The 18,991-nt window shown below is 44.1% G+C and overlaps 1 protein-coding gene and 1 pseudogene across 4 annotated transcripts in view; both read right to left on the reverse strand.

Annotated features, from left to right (window-relative positions):
* Positions 1–16,055, reverse strand: part of LOC149749145 (large ribosomal subunit protein uL6 pseudogene) — a 36,443-nt pseudogene extending 20,388 nt beyond the window's left edge.
* The window catches only part of TEC (tec protein tyrosine kinase), a 149,427-nt gene that overhangs the window by 124,217 nt on the left and 6,219 nt on the right, over positions 1–18,991 (reverse strand). Inside the window, exon 2 of one of the 4 annotated variants that reach the window (XM_089911891.1) lies at positions 17,374–17,500. The gene's annotated coding sequence lies outside the window, so the exon portion shown is untranslated. Of the gene's footprint in view, positions 1–16,071; positions 16,364–17,373; positions 17,510–18,991 lie in introns of those variants that run through there. The other 3 variants (XM_089911892.1, XM_089911893.1, XM_089911894.1) reach the window with 3 other exon arrangements.

Genomic DNA, 18,991 nt, shown 5'->3' on the forward strand with positions numbered 1-18,991 from the left:
TGTGACACTTCTATCGATTGTTTTTAATTGTGTGATCTCCCCACTGATTGTGAGTTCCACACGAGCAGGAACCTAGTCTGTGTATTCACCACTGGATCCTCAGCTCCTAAAATAGTTCCTTCACATAGTAAGTACTCACTAAATACTTGAAGAATGCTACCTGACATGGAATAAATAAAAGATCCGATCCTTTCTGAGATCAGAGGGGTATTTTTTTCATATTTGTTTTATTTATTTTGTTGCGCCGGGTCTTGGTTGCGGCATGTGTGCTCCTTAGTTGCGGCTGGTGGGCTCCTTAGTTGCAGCCTGCAGGCTCCTTAGTTGTGGCATGGGAACTCTTAGTTGCGGCATGCATGTGGGATCTAGCTCCCTGACCAGGGATCAAATCCGGGCCCCCTGCATTGGGAGCGTGAAGCCTTAACCACTGCGCCACCAGGGAAGTCCCTGAGATCAGCTTTTTACAAAGAGAAAGAGCCAGGCAAGCTGAAATGGCAAGAGAAAAAAGACAGACTGATTCTGAGAGGAAATTTTAGAAGCAAAGAAAAAAATAAGTAAAAAAAAAAGTAAACATGGATACACCACTCACCTCTCTGAGCTTGTTTCCTCATCTGTAAAATGGGGTAATAATTACTGCTTCACAGAGTTGTTGTGGAAATTAAATATATATAAAGTGCTTAGCACAGTACATGAGTCCCAGTAATTACTCAACATTAGTGATGGCAATGATGGTGGTGGTGGTGGTGATATCTAAATCAGCCCCGCTATTATTGATGAAACTGGCATAATCCATAGTATCTCACTCAACCTGTTAGTCTACCTAATTTTGCTTCCGTTTTCAGGCATTCCAAATTGTCCCTTCTCACCAAGAATGGAATGAGCGCAGGACCCAGAATCCGAAGAGCTGGGTTCTGGCTCCGGTTCTGCCACTAACTAGCTGGGTGACCTTGGGCAAGTCACCAACTTCCCAGACCTGAAAGTTATCTTGTCATCAGCTCTGTCCATCCCCAAAGCAGAAGGTGCAGGAAACATTCTGAGAAGAAGTGGAGGTACTGGTGTAATGCAGAGACAGGGATGCAGAGAGACAGGCTGGCAGATAATCTGCTCTGCTCCACTGCAGACCACAAACAAGAATATCTAAACGCCTTACCTCAAAGCTTCCCAAGCTGTTCCAGAACCCTCGAAACCTGTTAGATTACACCAGACTGTAATCTCACAAGGGCAGGGACATGGGCTGATTTTATTCTCTACTGCAGGACCAGTGGCCAAATTATACTATCATAGTCTGTGTTTACTTCATGCTTGCTGAATAAACAAATATATTTGGGAAAATCTGGGTTAAACAATGTCAAACTGGTTCCTTGTGCGCATTTCTCAAAACCTTCAATACGTGAATAGGCTCTGTGAATCATACAGAATGCAGTATTTCCCACCCTTATTTGATCATAGAATTCATTCTACTTCCCTTGAACCTGATTAACCTCATTAACATCTCCCAGAGTTGTAGTGTTCTATAGAACAGTTTGAGAAACATCTTTAGCTTATTTATTTATACTTTTTTTAGCCATGGCTTGCAGGACCTTAGTTCCCCAACCAGGGACTGAACCTGGGCCCTTGGCAGTGAAAGTGCAGAATCCTAACCACTGGACCACCAGGGAATTCCCAAGCTTACATAATTTAAGTCATTTTTACCATCATGAAATAAACATCTTACTCTTTATACATAAGGTAATTGAAAGGCCAACTACTTTGATTCACATCTAGTATGCAGCTGTTTTCCCCCAGCATCCTACACTTTCAAATCACCTGTCACCAGGCAGGGCCTCAACGTCTCCCATCTCCTAAGCAGCAGACGTTCTGCCTCGTTTCTCTGCCCTGCTCCCTGCACCCTCATAACCAGTCTGCTCTGCAAATCCTCCCACCTTTCCTTCCACTATCCCTTCTCTTTTCATCCTCAGTCTTATTATGGACTTCCTTCAATTGCTTTAATTACTCCTCTTCTTTTTATAATCAACCCGACAGAGTTTCAGTCTTGTAACTTACAACATCATCCTATGTCTGAAAACTTCAAAGTACTCCTCCCTTTAATAATAAAGGCTGGGGCTTCCCTGGTGGCGCAGTGGTTGAGAGTCTGCCTGCTGATGCAGGGGACACGGGTTCGTGCCCCCATCCGGGAAGATCCCACATGCCGCGGAGCGGCTAGGCCCGTGAGCCACGGCCGCTGAGCCTGCGCGTCCGGAGCCTGTGCTCCGCAACGGGAGAGGCCGCAACAGTGAGAGGCCCGCGTACCGCAAAAATAAATAAATAAATAAATAAATAAATAAATAAATAAATAAATAAATAAATAAATAAATAAATGAATAAGTAAGTAAGTAAGTAAGTAAATAAGTAATAATAATAAAGGCTGGTGGGGACCTCCCTAGTGGCGTGGTGGTTAAGAATCCGTCTGCCAATGCAGGGGACACAGGTTTGAGCCCTGGTCCGGGAAGATCCCACATGCCGCGGAGCAACTAAGCCTGTGTGCTACAACTACTGAGCCTGCGCTCTAGAGTCTGTGAGCCATGACTACTGAAGCCTGCATGCCACAACTACTGAGCCCACGCGCCTAGAGCCCGTGCTCCGCAACAAGAGAAGCCACTGCAATTAGAAGCCCACGCACCACAATGAAGAGTAACCCCCACTCGCTGCAACTAGAGAAAGCCCGCGTGCAGCAACAAAGACTCAGCACAGCCAAAAATAAAATAATTAATTTTTAAAAAAATTATAAATAAAAAATAATAAAGGCTGGTCCTTCGCTTGCAGTCTCCACACTGGATCCTCCTTAGGGTTATTCCTTAATCTTAAGTACATATAATCATGTCAAATCCCATCTGGGTTCCCTCTTCCCATCCTACCATTTATTTCTAAGAGCTCAAGCAACTAAACGTTTTCACATCCCCATGCCTTTGTCTGAGTTGTTCTCTCTGTCTAGAAGAGCACCTGTTGAAATCCTACTCATTTTCTAAGGTCCTGATCATAGGTAATCTCTTTTATGAAGTCTCCCTTATATCCCACTCTGGCCACAATTAGCTACTCCTTTGAACTACCTCAAGGCTACTGCACAACTTACCACAGACACAGGAAGTTAGTTGTACATATGAATGCAGAGATGGCAGAGCTGGAAGAGAAGACCATGAACCAGGTGAGTCTATCAAGCAGAATGACCAAGAGGTTGGTGACAAAAGGAGAAACCAGAAGGGTATTTGCATGAGTGGCTTGAACGCTAAAGGAGAAAGGGTTTTGGTAAGACCTGGAAGCAGCAAAGGGAAGCCACGAGAAGGCTACAGCAGAGAGAGCTGCAGAAACGGGAGTGTTTTCACTGTGAGATGGCTGGGGTGTGGGAATGTTGATTCACAATGGAACAATGCCCTCAGAGGGCCACCGGAAAGATTTGGGAAGGAAGCCAGTAGAAGGATGGAAGCTCAGAATCACAGGGCAGTTGAGTGTACATAAGTAGACAGCTGATCAGAAAGGCTGGGAGCCAAGGAAACTGGGGATAAGAGGCAATGCCTTAGCCTAAACTGGCTGAGATCCCAGACAGTGTCAGGGGCCAGATGAGTTAAGAAGTCAACAGTCTTTGATCAACATTCAAAAGTACATTGATGAGTAATTTTTCTAATGTCTGCAAAGAACAGATTTCCCTAGTGTTCCACTCATGGCACAGTCCTTATCCCTGTGGGTTGGCTGTGCCATGGGGGTAGCGGGTTGGGGAGAGTATCAGGGAGGGATTCGGTTGGGTGGGGTATCTCCCTTCACTAGGACAGGGCTCACAGACCAGAAAGGGAAGAAGCAAGCTGAACATGTACAGAGTTTACAGGGATCAAAGATCTCCAGGCACGGGGCAGACAACAGTAGGCACCAAGGCCCAAGATGTAGTGAGCTCATCCAAAGTGTAGACAGAGAATGGCAATGAGGAATGCAAGACAAAAATATCTTCTGAAAAGTCTGTCTATTAGGCAGGGTTTTCAATTGCAAATAACTAGATTTAGGCACACAACAGCAGCAAAAGGAATGTATTAACTCACATAACCAAGAAGTCCCGGAAGCTTCAGAAACATCTGAATCCTGGGGTTCAAATGATGCTGTCTGTGCTCTCACCACCACTCAGTGCTACTTCTCACTGCATGCCAGCCTCATTCATTCTGTCCTATTTCACATAACTTCCTCCATGTAGTGGAAAGATAGCCACCAGGAGCTCTATGCTATATCACTCCAGCAGCCAAAAACTCCCAGAGGAAAAGAATGACTCCTCTCCTAAACTGGAGCAGAAAAGGAGCCTGACTGAGTAAGCCTGGGTCATGTGCTCACCCCTGAACCAATCACTTGGTCAGATGGACAAGGCTTCTCAGATTGGCCAAAGCTGAGTCACATGACCATCCCTGGCATTGGTGTCAACCCCACCCAAACCACATGGATTGTGGACAGAGATGTTCCCCAGAGGAAGGAAGTCTGGGCAAACAAATAATAAGTCTACTATAGACAGTGTGGTCACTTGTCAGTCAGGCACCAGATACCAAAAAAGAAGCCCAGTCTTGCTGCTTAAGCACAGAAGGGCTTTGAAGTCAGACAGAACTGGTTTTAAACTTTAGCTTTGACACTTACTAGCTGGGTGACCTCCGGTAAATTACTTAATTTCTCAGCACCTCAGTTTCCTCCTTATAAAATAGAATAGTACCTACCTTCTAGAGCTGTTTGGAAAGATTAAATGATATAATGCACATAAACTGCTAAGCACAATGCTTGACATAAAGTGATCAGTAAATGGTAGCTATTATTAGTAATAATAACAATCATGACAATTATTATTTAGAACAAGGGTGAGCTTGAAGAGTGAGCTGTGACTCGGTGAAAGAGAGAGCCAAGTCAGCACTTGGATAAATCATCCCTGGGTCAAGATTCATTAAGGGCAACTCAGGATACAATACAGGGTCCCTGAATGAACTCTAAGATGACAATTAAAATCAATAAATGTGTTGAGCACCTATTATGTGCCAGGCACTGAGGATACAATTATGAATAAGACACATGGCTCCAAGGTAACCTACCATGAAAAATGACTATGGCTTCATGACATTATTTTGCGGGGAGGAGAAGTTGACTGAAGCTGCTTCGTTACTTTCAGCCATAGGCTGTGGGCACTGGAAAAGTGCTGAGCATACATAAGAATGATGCCTGGGGCCAACTGCTGGAATGCTTGGAAGGTATAAAAGGACTACAGTCACAGCCTCCCCTCCTCAAAAAAAAATGCCTTTGCATGAACTAGGAAAAAGTGTCTCTTCCTTTAGAAAGTTTACTTCCATCTTCCAAAAAACTCACAGTAAACAAATCTACTAGATCTTCCATGTAAATGACATATCCCAGAGTTTTGCAGTGTATAACCTGCACAACTGTACATGGTAGGCAGAGAATATGACATGGGGGCTGAGAGGGGTCAAGGGATAGGGTGGGGATGGAGAATCTGCGAGTCCCCAGGCCTTTGGAGACAGAGAATAACTTTTGCTATGGAGCTGCTCCATTCAATATGGTAGCCACTCTCCACAAATAGCTATTAAGCATTTGATATGTGGCTAGTAAAACTGAGGACTATTTTTTTTTATTTTATTTCATTTTAATTAATTTCAATTTAAAATTTAAAACTGAAGTGGTGTAAATATGTTTCCATTAACTTTGTTTGGTTGGACTACATTTTACTTTATCCACTGCAGTGCATAAGATATTCTATTGAATTGCATTGTATTGTACTATATTGTATTGCGCATATCAAGCTCCTGAGTTGTTTCTGGTATCTCATTAATAATTTTTACATGATTACATGGTGAAATTATAATATTTTTAAAATATTGGGCTACAGGGCTTCCCTGGTGGTGCAGTGGTTGAGAGTCCGCCTGCCGGTGCAGGGGACACGGGTTCGTGCCCCAGTCCGGGAAGATCCCACATGCCGCGGAGCGGCTGCGCCCGTGAGCCATGGCCGCTGAGCCTGCGCATCCGGAGCCTGTGCTCCGCAACGGGAGAGGCCACAACAGTGAGAGGCCCGCGTACCGCAAAAAAAATGTTGGGCTACACAAAAAAATACTATTACGATTAATTTCACTTGTTGCGTTTTGCTTTTTTTTAATGTGGCAACTAGAAACTTTTAAATTGTATGTCTGGCTCACAGAATATTTCTATTCACCAGTGCTGCTCTAAAGAAACCTTAGGATCTATAGTACTATGAAGCATGGAATGATACCCAGAAGAACTGGTTGTTTTTGGTTTTGTTTGAAGCAGACCTTTATTTTTCTTCTAGGTTGTCCAACTCTGTTGACCAGGAAGGAAAATAACAGAAGGAGAGGGGAAGAGGGTAGTTCAGTGTGGATAGCTCAGGAGAGCTATCAGAGTACACTCTGGAGTCGGACTGTATTGTTCTGAACTCTACCTCCACCATCTAACCAAATTCCCCTGAATCCCTGGGCTTCAGGCTCCTCATCTGTAAAATGCTTAAAATAATTTTGCCTACTTTATAGGGTTGTTGGGAGGATTAAACGAGATAATCCAATGTAAAGGGTTTAGCATGGAGCCTAGCACATTTATGTGCTCAACTAACTATTGGGGGCCACTGGGGCATTATTTGGGAATAAAGAAGGTGCAAATGAATGGTCTCCCTGTACCATGCTCAGGTTGCCATGGTATAAGAGGGCACACCCTGTCCACATGTCTCCTCAGCATTTATCTTTCTAGACCAAAGAGTTGGACAGGAGTCTACTTTACTCAATCCTCTATGCTTTGATTAATATGTTGGCTTTTTTCTAAGTGCATTATGTTTTTAAGGTACATTGATGAAACTATCTTAGATGCTGAAGGATTATGAAAATGGGTAAGGTGGTATTTCTGAATCGTGTGTAACAACAGCTAAGATTTAACTAGCTTTTTCGTTCCAAATCCTACACTGAATCAATGTCTTCAGTTAAGAGTTTACAGTAATATCTGAATCTCTTTCTTGAGTAAAAACCAGAACGTCCATCTGCATGTACAGATGGACTCATTTTACCTAAATGCATTCTTTACCTCTTCCCTGCCATTTTGCATAAACTTGAGACCAGCAATTTGGCTTTTTAATGTCCCAAAAGGTTCCTGTTGACTGTAAACTTGGAGTTTACACTGTGTACTCCCTCTTCTACATGTTTTATTTTAAAAATAGTAATAAATAGTTTACTCACGTTTGTAACCTGAGAAATGTCCATCTATGCTTAACCTTTGTTCTGTCTTCCAGTCCCCTCCATATTCCTGACTTTTTTTTTTTTTTTTTTTTTTTGGCGGTATGCGGGCCTCTCACTGTTGTGGCCTCTCCTGTTGCGGAGCACAGGCTCCGGACGCGCAGGCCCAGCAGCCACGGCTCACGCGCCTAGCCGCTCCGCGGCATGTGGGATCTTCCTGGACCGGGGCACAAACCCGTGTCCCCTGCATCAGCAGGCGGACTCTCAACCACTGCGCCACCAGGGAAGCCCCTATTCCTGACTTTTAAAAACATTTCTCCCAACCTCCCACTGACTCAATTTATTTAATAGCTTTTGTGTGGAGTCTTTTCAAAAACACTTGGAAAATCACAGTTTATCCCTAACTTCCAAAATCATTTAAAGTTCTTCAAGAACTCTAGTGAATTTGTCAAACATGATTCCTCCTTACAAAGGAGTAACCTATCCCCCCAAAAGGTTTTATCTGTTTAAAAACTGTAAAATCCACTTTCCCAACAAATACACTTGTGCAGAATTTATTTTAGATTCCACTTGTTCCACAAAGTCCAAGAAAAATTCCACAGACATTACATTAAATCTACCATCTGATTCTCAAGAAGCCATTATCCTCTGTGAGGCTCACTTTTCTCATCTATAAAATGGGCATAATATAGATGCCCTTTGCTAAATAGAGCAAGCCATCTCATTACTCATGAATGTATATAAAACACTCTAGGAAAAGCTCAAAGTCCTTTACAAGCATTAGGCCATGAATCGTTCTGAAGTGGACTGTTAATTAGGTGTGTCATTATGCTTTGTTTAATAGATGGAAAACCTAAGGTATGGGAACACAATACCATTTAATAGCTAACTTAAAAATCTAGCCCAGGCTTTAAACATTAGTCAGAAAGATGTCAGGGGAAAAACCTGAATAGGAATTTCACTCTGCTCTAGTTCTTTATCAAGAACTACTATATTATTGCAAAATTCTCTCCAGTTACTGGTTGCCCTGCCCCTCCTACTTCCTCATGCAGTCCAGGAATGGGGAAATGGTGGGAGAGCTGTAATTCCCTACTGAACATATAATGCCTTCCCCCGCTTACAGAAAGGGTCATGAACTCTAGACCAGGTACTAAGGACAAATGTAGTTTCACAGATACCATAACAATTTCTCCACATTTTGTTACTGATCCCTGGAAACTTTTCCTATCACACATCCAACAAAATAAAATGAGGCTATAGACATTTATCAAAAGAACACAGCCTCTGCAAATGAATCAGTCAGGTTACTCGGGCTTTATTATCTAACCTACAACTGGTCAGATACACGGCATGGCCTCAGTAACTCCCAATAAACCTTATGTCTTCACACAAAGGAGATACTGTAGATCCAAAAGGTCAAAAAAGAGGTAATGGAAACTTTATATAACTTTATATAGCCAGTGAGTTTTTTCAAATTATTATTTTGTGTCCTTCTGACATTGATTAACAGAAACAAGAAATCCTTTAATCCCAGAGTGGTATTTTGAAAAATATTTCCCAAGGAAACAATCCCCAAAAGGGAAAAACATATAGCAACACTACTTACTTAAAAACAAACAAAAAAACATATGTCCAACAACTGGGGAGTGGTTCAAAATACCATTGTATATAAACATGAAAGACTGTCACGAAGCTATTAAACATGGCAATTTTTCTTATAAGAAAATGTCTATTTGGAATATTGTTACTAAAGAACATTATGCCTGAGCTAATTATAACCTCAAAAAGTGTGTGTGTGTATATATGTGTGTGTGTATGTGTAATATGTGTATATATATACATATATACATATACATATTTATATAAAGATTATAGAATTTGGAGTTACATAAACGGTTGCACACAATGCTCCTTAGGTTAATTATCTTCTAGAAAGGTGCTAAAGATTTGTAGAAAGTCAAATGATGATAAAGATGATGGAGAGGGGGTTCACCAAGAGTCTCTCTGGAATAGTTTTGGGGTCATTTTTAATCTCTTTTTTATAAGCTTCAATATTGTTTCAATTTTTTAACAATGAATAAATTTCTATAAAATGACTTTTTTTTTTTTTTAATGATGGCAGGGAGAGTCCAAAGAGCACACTGAGAGCTGGGGAATCGCAGTGGCAGGCAGAGTTCTATCCTTTGTCTGGGGGAGGAAAGGGGGTTGCATCACCACCTCTGAGCCCCAAAAACCTTCAGCTATGATTCCAGAACCTATGAACAAGAATTCTTTAATGCAGTGCTTCTATAACTGGTTTAAATATGTGGCAAATAAGTTGACAATACTTAAAAAAGAAGAAAAGTAAAAAGCATTCATAAATTTACATATATAACAGCATTCATAACTCAGTTAAATTGTATTTCTGTTTCTCTACATGGTTAAAGGATCAAGCATTTTTAGCACTCAAAGCAGGAAAACAAAAAAGAAAGCCAACTGCCTTCTGTGAAACAAAAATAACCCCAATGGTAAAAACTAACTTTACTGCATGCTTAAATTATATTTGCAGAAAAATAAACTTTGAAATCACTACTTTGCAGGGAAAAAAACCCACGATTTATTTTTGGGGGTAGTCATGTGGAGCTCTCACAAGTTGTGGTTGAAACCTAATACTGGGAGATACATGAGGACATCAGAGTTTCTAAGGAAATACCTAACAGAAAGACACTGCTGGAACTCTTTTCAGGATAAAGAGAAGACATGAAAAGTTTTCTCCGTTAAATCAGGCTAGAACTTCAAAAAAATTAAAGGTAGAGGGAGTAGGATATTTGAGGAGGAGTTCTACTTTATAAGCATTTCATGTAGTATATGACAATTTAAAGTCTTTCATTTTTATACTCTATAGCTAAGCATTTCCAAAGCTCTCAACCTTAAAAAATAAATGGCATGTAGTTACGAAAGGAAAAATATACCTAATATTGCTGAAATCCAAAGACATCTTCTTCTTTTAGAAACGTAACACTTAGCAGACTAGAAAACTAATCCGCACACACCTCCCTCCCTCTTCCAAACCCACTCTTCTTTGCCATAAAAATCAAGACAATCAGGGCTTCTTCCCTGGTGGTGCAGTGGTTGGGAGTCCGCCTGCCGATGCAGGAGACGCGGGTTCGTGCCCCGGTCTGGGAGGATCCCACATGCCGCGGAGCGGCTGGGCCCGTGAGCCATGGCTGCTGGGCCTGTGCGTCCGGAGCCTGTGCTCCGCAACGGGAGAGGCCACAACAGTGAGAGGCCCGCGTACCCAAAAAAATAAATAAATAAATAAAAGAAAGCTACACTCCAGGCACTAAGGAGTAGTAATGAACAAAATGAAACAAAATTCTCTACTTTCTCTCCCTCCTGAAAGCCCAATAAAATGACAGTAAAGGGATAAACCCACAAGGATGGGGAGAATGAAAGAAGAGACAACAGTAAAAACATTTAGGTGGGGTGAGGGGAAGCCAAGAAACAACCTGATTTATACCATGGAATCTCAAAATGCTAAATAATTAAAGGCAATTGGACCCTTTGTGGGGAGTGGGGGGACGGGGGCTGATCTAAAATAAAATAAAAATGGAAAGCCTCCTTGGAAAGCACCTGGATCTCCCAGGTCCCTCCAGCCACTCTGAGCAGTTAGGTGATGGCCCCTTCTCTACCCCAGCAAAAACACCTGGAGTTTCTTCCCTATCCCCTCCCCGAGAGGAATTACATGAACATATAACTACCCCAGAGAAGGTGAAAAAGAGAAAGTCTCTGGATTGGAGTATGTCAGGCACAGCTCAGGTGTTTTACTGGAAATACTGCGGAGAGGTTATATAACATGCAGATGCTGAGACACTCAGCCTTCTTCTCCACCTCGTTCCCAGATCCCTGGCAGCCAGACTCTTCCCACCGCGCAGGAAAAAGACTGGAAGAGCTTTTTCTGAGGACTCTCACCAGCCCAAGAGGTACTAACATCAAAATTTCCCCAAATAAAAGACTCAGCCAAATCACCCAACAGTTAAGTTCCCAGCCAACAAGCTTTTTAATCCCCCACTCAGATGTGAGTAGACAGCCTAGGGTATCAGAAATACAAGGAAAGCCTCTAACATGAAATGTAGAGACCTAAACAAATAAACAGACAATAGCAACTTGGGGAAACTGAGTCTATTCAGGAAGGAGAAAACTTTCCAGGTAAGAAAATATCTAGTATCCAGCCCAAAATATCTAGAATCTGAACAATAAGTTTCTGAAAGAGACATCACAAAATAGAGAGGAGGAAATTATCAATGAGATAACTCAAGAAAATTTCCCAAACTGAAAGATGTAGATTTCTGGATTGAAAGAACCCAGCACAATGGATGAAAAGAGATCCATACCACAGCACACATCATGAAAACTCCAAGATTGTGGAGGCCAAGAGAAAATTCTACAAACTTCCACAAAGAACACAGCAGGTTTGTAACCTGTAGACAGGTTACAGGCAATCAGAACAATTCTGAATTTCTCAACAGCAACACCACAAGCTAGGAGGTGATGGAACAATGCCTTCAAAATTTCCATCCTGGAAGTCTACACTCAGACAAACTATCAATTGTTGTGGAAAAAAGATATTTTCAGGCACTTACTGAAAAATGAGGGACTTCCCTGGTGGTCCAGTGGTTAAGAATCCGTCTTCCAATTCAGAGGACGCAGTTTTGATCCTTGGTCGGAGAACTAAGGTCCCACATGCCACAGGGTAACTAAGCCCACAAGACACAGCTAGAGAGCCCACGTGCTGCAAACTACAGAGCCTACACACTCTGGAGCCCACGCATCACAACTAGAGAAGCCTAACCTCCACAACTAGAGAGAAACCCGCGTGCCGCAACAAAAAATCCCATGTGCCACAACTAAGACCCGATGCAGCAATAAATAAACAAACAAACAAAAACAAGGATGATTTTTTTAAAAAAGAAAAATGAATAGACAAAATATGAATAGATAAAATAAATAGGAAGGAAAGCAGACATCCTGTGCATCCTTTACCAGAAAATTCCTTCAGAATGGGGCTATACCAAAAAAAAAGGAGTCTACAAGAAAGAAAGAGAAAGGCATGTACTACAGGTAACAGGAGATCCAATACAGAGAGAAATGATGGGGATCCCCCCCCCAGGATGACAAAGGGAGGTCCTCAGGGTGACATCTGTGCCCCATGTGTAGAGGGCAACCAGTCCAGACTAGAGCAAGCCAGGAGGCTCAGGGACAGTTTCTTTGGGGAAAACGGAATTGACAGAATACCTGACTCATCTGAGGTAAGAATTAGAAAACTGGTCAAAAGTTTTGGGTTGAATTAATGATGAGTACATAGAAAACTAAGCCAGTGAACAAACAAAGCAATTACTGACTCCGAGAAAAAGAAAAAGTTGTGCTTGGCTTGACTATGAATGTTAATCTAACCAAAATTACTGTTTAACTATTGCAAGGATGGGAAAATAGGGAAGCTGTGGTTAGGCTGGGGGCTAGAAGAAGAAAGAGAGCCAAGTCATCACCTTCCACAGCAGGAAGTCAACAGATAATGCTTCCAACTGAAAAATTACGAGTATCACTTACAAGCAATAAATACCAAAATAACCAACTCGAAGAATCACAAGTGTTTGGTTCTGGAGAGGGAAAACGCAACTTGGATTAAAGGTTTAAAACTAAAACAAGAAAAAAGAAGAAAAGAACAAAACAAAAATCATATTGACTTCTATGCCTTTTTTTTTTTTTTTTTTTTTTGCTTTTGCTCTGTTTCCTTAATAACAATTTGGGAAAATTCCATCCTTGTTTTCCCTAAACAAACAAAAAAAAGTCAGGGACTTCCGAGGTGGTCCAGTGGTAAAGAATCCACCTTCCAATGCAGGGGACTGGAGGTCGATCCCTGGTCAGGGAACTAAGATCCCACATGCCGCGGGACAACTAAGCCCACATGCCACAACTACTGAGCTCGTGTGCCGCAAGCTACACAGCCCACGTGCTCTGGAACCCGCATGCCACAACTACAGAGCCCAAGCGCCCTGGAGCTTGCGCACAACTAGAGAGAAGCCCACACGCCGCAAGGAGGATCCCGCATGCCACAACTAAGACCCGATGCAACCAAAAATAAATAAATAATAATATAAAAAGAAAGGAAAATGTCATTTTCTACATCTACACCATGTGGCTGTGACCATCTGAGCTCTGAGCTGTCAAATATAGTGGGAAAGTTAATAGTTATAATCCAATCCAAGGAAGGACAGGTTGAGCTAGGGCAGAGATGCAAAGGCAAGCCCAGGTGGAGGCAAGTTTGGAGGTGAAGCCAACTACTAAGCTTCTCTCTTCTGGGGATCTTTTTAATAAAGCTATTCTCACAGCATAATCACCTGGGACAGGGTAATTTTAGAACTGGCAGTGACCATGGACCAATTTCACTCCTTTCTAACAGACTCCAATGCCCAATTTATGACCCTAATACAACCAAGGCAGCTAGCCTCCACAGCGGTTGATCTGGGTTCAACTTCAGTTACTCCACTTTGCCTGTGTAGACTGGATAATAGGAGAGCACAGGAAGGGCTCTGAAGCAAGTGACACTGTCATCAACAGATACTTAGCTGAGCATCTGTGCACCAGGCTGAGGATCAACAACCCTGTCAACTCTGTGGACCAAGTCTCCCTGCCCTGAACAATAAGATGATTCTCCCTAGGAGGGGGATCCCATGAAGGGGTGGAGTGGGGTGAAAACCAAGGAGTTGGAAGAGCTGGGCTGGGGAAGGGAGGCACCAACCAGGTCAACCTGGAGGAACCTGTAGACAGAGGTGTGCCTGGAGGCCCAAGGCCCAGGATGCCAGCACTCTGCATACACAGAGGAAGGCAGAGAGACCAGCAATTCTTCCCCAAAAGCAAAAAGTGGCCAGACACTACCCACAACCCCAGCAGCCATGCTGTCGACTGTCAACTTAGGGAGCAAAGGTTGCCATTCTCTGAGCTTCACTCTGACTTGATAAAACACAGCCCCTGCCCTTGAGTAACCAGCTGCTGAGAAAACAAGATGAATTTTTTTTTAATTTTTTATTTATTTTTGGCTGTGTTGGGTCTTCGTTGCTGCGCGCGGGCTTTCTCTAGTTGCGGCGAGCGGGGCTACTCTTTGTTGCGGTGCGCGGGCTTCTCATTGCGGTGGCTTCTCTAGTTGCGGTGCACGGGCTCTAGGCACACGGGCTTCAGTAGATGCAGCACGTGGGCTCAGTAGTTGTGGCTCACGGGCTCTAGAGCACAGGCTCAGTAGTTGTGGCGCACAGGTTTGGTTGCTCCGCAGCATGTGGGATCCTCCCAGACCAGGGCTCGAACCCGTGTCCCCTGCATTGGCAGGTGGATTCTTAACCACTGCACCACCAGGGAAGTCCCAAGATGACTATCTTCATACAGAATAAGTAGGTAAACAGGTTGACAGTGCTAAAGCATATATTAATATTCTATATTTTTTCCTATCTGTAAAGGTGTGAAAATTCTAGTTCAAGGACCCATGTGTGGTGGAGCACTGCACTGATCCGCATGTGTTTGCAACACTTGCCCTATACAGTTCTACAAGCCAAAACGTACACAACCTCCAGGAAGAATCCAGATCATTAACATAAACACAATGCAGTAAGCGCCTAGAGCTGACAAGAGAATATATGGATCAGATTAATTGGAGTATTGGGAAAGTATAAGTTTTTCCTAAACAATGAAAATGTACCTAAACCAAAAAAATATTTTCAAATACATAATAAGAATATTATACACACTTTTCTTTTCTCCATGTAAATCATGACACTCCATACTACATGTGATTCTCGCCAGCTGAGCTACCAGCATCACAAACCAACCTGCTAAATCCTAAACTTATTTGGGAAACCCACTGGTTTGTTGGGGCTGTTTTCTCCTCTCCAGCTCTTCAGGGGAGAATCATCTAGAAGCAAGTAAATTCTCAGAATTTCCTAAGAGGAAAAAATGGGCCCTCACTGAAGAAACACAGGGTATATGCTCAAAACACTTAACTATTTTGGATAAGCTTCAAACCCACTTGGCCACCAGTCATCCTGTTGTTCCAACTTAACATTGAGATCTACCCTTCGAATCAAATCTTCCTGTTTCCAAAGAATGGCAATAGATGAGATTGTTTCCGAACCTGATACACAGCAACGTGTTATTCTTCCATGAAAACAAAACAAAAAAATCAAATCAAAAGGAAATTTAGGATCCAAGGGAAAGCGCACACCCCCAAGGCAAGGCCCTAGTTTTCCCAACACATGTATTCACCGAATCCCTGTTATCAAGATTCAAACACAATTTCCTAGACTAAAAATGTGAGGCTGGTGGGGCGAGACGCTCACACACGTGCAACTGTGGAAAATCTCTGTAGATGCTGCCAACTTTCAATCAAGACTGCGCCGCCGCCCAAGCAGAGAGGAGGAATCAACTTCCCGCGGGGCAGCTGGGAAGTGAGCCCAACGCTTAACTTGCTGCGGGACGGCCCGCGTCCAGGGGCCCAAGAGGAAAAGGGACGGGTGCTCCTCGGGAGAAGCCGGCGCCGGAGCCCGGGAGGCGGAGAGGCGGCGGCGGCCGCCGGAAGGCGCGGATACGGCGGGACGCGCACCTGTCTCTTCGTGGTCCGCAGTGGACAGGTCCTCACCTGGCGTGGCGCACCCTCACTCACGGCGGCGCGGAGGAGAGAAAATCCTTTCTGGTTCCACGAGGGTCCGTCTCTGGGCTTGTGGAAGCCTCCTCTCGCCGCGCGCATCCTCGTCCCCACCCGTTCCCTCCCGGAGTGGCGCAGTCCCGGGGCCGCCCCGCCGGCCCGCGGCGCCCTTACCTGGCTGGAGCGCGCCGGCTGCGCCGAGTCCGGGAGACGCTGAAACCGGCCGGCGCCGCGGAGTCCCGAGCCTGGCGTCCCGGCCCCGCCCCCACTCGTCCCGCCCCGCGCGGCCCAGAGTTCACAGGCCCCCGATGGCTCCGCCCCCACACACCGAGGCCGGCGGCTACAGGTTCGCACGGGTTTACTGCGGTTCTGAGAGTGGCGGCCCGAGTGGCCTGGATGGGCCTCCCGGCTACCCCGACCCAGTCGGAGTTTCGGGCAAGTCGCGGGAACGTCCCTGGTGTTCCTGGACGCCGTGCTGGGCCTCCTCCTTCACCCCTCACCCCAGAGAACTGACCCGCGACGTCACGGACACCCCCATCCCATGAGAACCCGAGCAGTGCCACCTGTGGGTGACCGGGGACTCTTGTCGCAATTAGGGACCGCACCTCCCCTTCCGCTAAATGGTGGCGAACCAGGTGGGTGACGCGGTGCGGTGGAGCGAAGCAACGAGTTTTACCAAAAGAGTAAGTCTTTTCACTGCCAAACCTGAAGCAGCAGAGCGTATCTGATACACTTACGGGTCACGTGGCCTCCCTAGTCCTGTAGTAACATTTTCTTCATTCACTGTAGGGTAGAAAATTGCCCTTAGGTAACTTACTGTATCCCAGGAACTCTTTCAAGTACATTACCCGTATGAACATTTCTATGAAGTATATGTAATCGGAATTTCCCATTTTTATGGAGGGTGAAAGTGAGGCACAGAGAAAAACAACCTGCCTAGTGTCACCCAACTAATAAATATAAGAGCTAGAATTCAAATCCCCGTAGTCAGCCTCCTGATTTTGAGCTCTAAACCAGGGGTCCCCCACCACCCACCCCCACCCCCACCCCCCGGCTGCAGACTAGTACCGGCCTGTGGCTGTTAGAAACCGGGCTGCACAGCAGAAGGTGAGCGGCGGGCCAGCTAGCAAAGCTTCAAATGCCGCTCCCCTTTGCCCACCGCCTGAACCATCGCTGGCTTTGCCACCTGAACCGTTCCCCCCATGGCTCACGTTACTGCCTGAACCATCCCTCCTCACCCCTCCACCTCTCTACGCCCACCCTCCACCCCCCTGGTGCCAAAAAGGTTGGGGACCGCTGCTCTAAACTACTGCTCTCCTGACTTACAAAATTTGAGTGTCCACCATGTCCCATGAACTGTTAAAGGCCCGGGCTCTGCCCTCAAGGAGCTTTTAGTCTAGTTCAGGGAGAAGGACAATCAGTCATCACTAAGCAAGTAAAAAATGAAGCCATTACACATGTGAGAAGTGTCCTTACTAAAATCAAGTAGGTGATGGTGTTGCGGGTAATGCGGATGGGGAGGCCACAGATCTAGTTGTCCTGGAGGCTTCTCGGAGGAGGTGACAGTGGAGCTGGGAGCTGCATGGTAGGCCAGGCAGTCAGCCTGAAGATGAAGCAAAGGGAAAGGCACGTGAAATAATCATCATCCTACTTCATGCTTGTTGGAGACCTAAAAACATGCCTTCCTATATTATCTCTCTTTTGATCATACAATAACCCTGAGAAGTCTGACAAGATTCCATTTCACAGGAAAAAAATAATCTAATGATTAATGATTTGCCTAAAGTCATACTACCCCTTAGGAAAAGGGTTGGGAGGGGAGGGGAAGGATGGGAAGAGCACACAGGTGTGAACCAGGGCTTTCTGATTCCACATCCTCTTTCACCCAGGTGATGATTATGGCCTGTCTCAGGAAGAATCTAGTAGTTTTTCTTTTGTGATCTTGCCTCCTCCCAGCCCCAGTCTCTTCTGCCTCCTGTTGACTAATTAACATAATTTCCCCCAGGGCAGGTGTTCTTTGAGGGAGCAGATGTCAGGAACCTTCTGAAAGGATGCAAAACGTGTGTGTAGAGAAAAAGTTATAGTTAAATAATTATGGTAATAAAGTTGGCTTTCTCCCAAGAAAAATGCTCACATATATATATATATATATATATATATATGCATAATGGAGAGGACTTATAATTTTCATCAAATGGTCTGACCCAAAAAGCGTAAAAGTCACTGAAGATTTTAACTGACACTGTGGTGATTAAAAGAACTAGTTTCCAACTCACTTTGCCTGGGCTAGCTAGGCTACTGCGGAGGCTCATATTTCTGACTTAATGGAAATGAGGCTCTCAAAGTTTATAAAGGTTGATTGAAAGGGAAGCATATCCGGATCCTCATGTAAGTCATTCATAAAGTTTAAAATTAAAAGAGAAGAGAATGTCTTTATTGTCACTCTTAGTTCTCAAGAAAACCAGAGACTGATTTGTAAACAAAATATCTAGATCAACATAACTTTTTTTTATTGGAGTGTAATTGCTATACAATGGTGTGTTAGTTTCTGCTTCACAACAAAATGAATCCGTTATATATATACATATGTTCCCATACCTCTTCCCGCTTGCGTCTCCCTCCCTCCCACCCTCCCTATCCCACCCTCCCTATCCCACCCCTCCAGGCGGTCACAAAGCACTGAGCTGATCTCCCTGTGCTATGTGGCTGCTTCCCACTAGCTATCTACATTACGTTTGGTAGTGTATATATGTCCATGCCTCTCTCTCGCTTTGTCACAGCTTACCCTTCCCCCTCCCCATAGCCTCAAGTCCATTCTCTAGTAAGTCTGTGTCTTTATTCCTGTTTTACCCCTAGGTTCTTCATGACATTTTTTTTCCCTTAAATTCCATATATATGTGTTAGCATACGGTATTTGTCTCTCTCTTTCTGACTTACTTCACTCTGTATTACAGACTCTAAGTCTATCCACCTCATTACAAATAGCTCAATTTCGTTTCTTTTTATGGCTGAGTAATATTCCATTGTATATATGTGCCACATCTTCTTTATAACTCTGTATCAGTGATAATTGAGGTCGTTTCCATAACGTTAT

Source organism: Delphinapterus leucas, chromosome 5 (assembly GCF_059928025.1).
Source record: "Delphinapterus leucas isolate spDelLeu-1000000601 "Yukka" chromosome 5, BTC_Dleu_Yukka2, whole genome shotgun sequence".
NCBI lineage: Eukaryota > Metazoa > Chordata > Mammalia > Artiodactyla > Monodontidae > Delphinapterus > Delphinapterus leucas.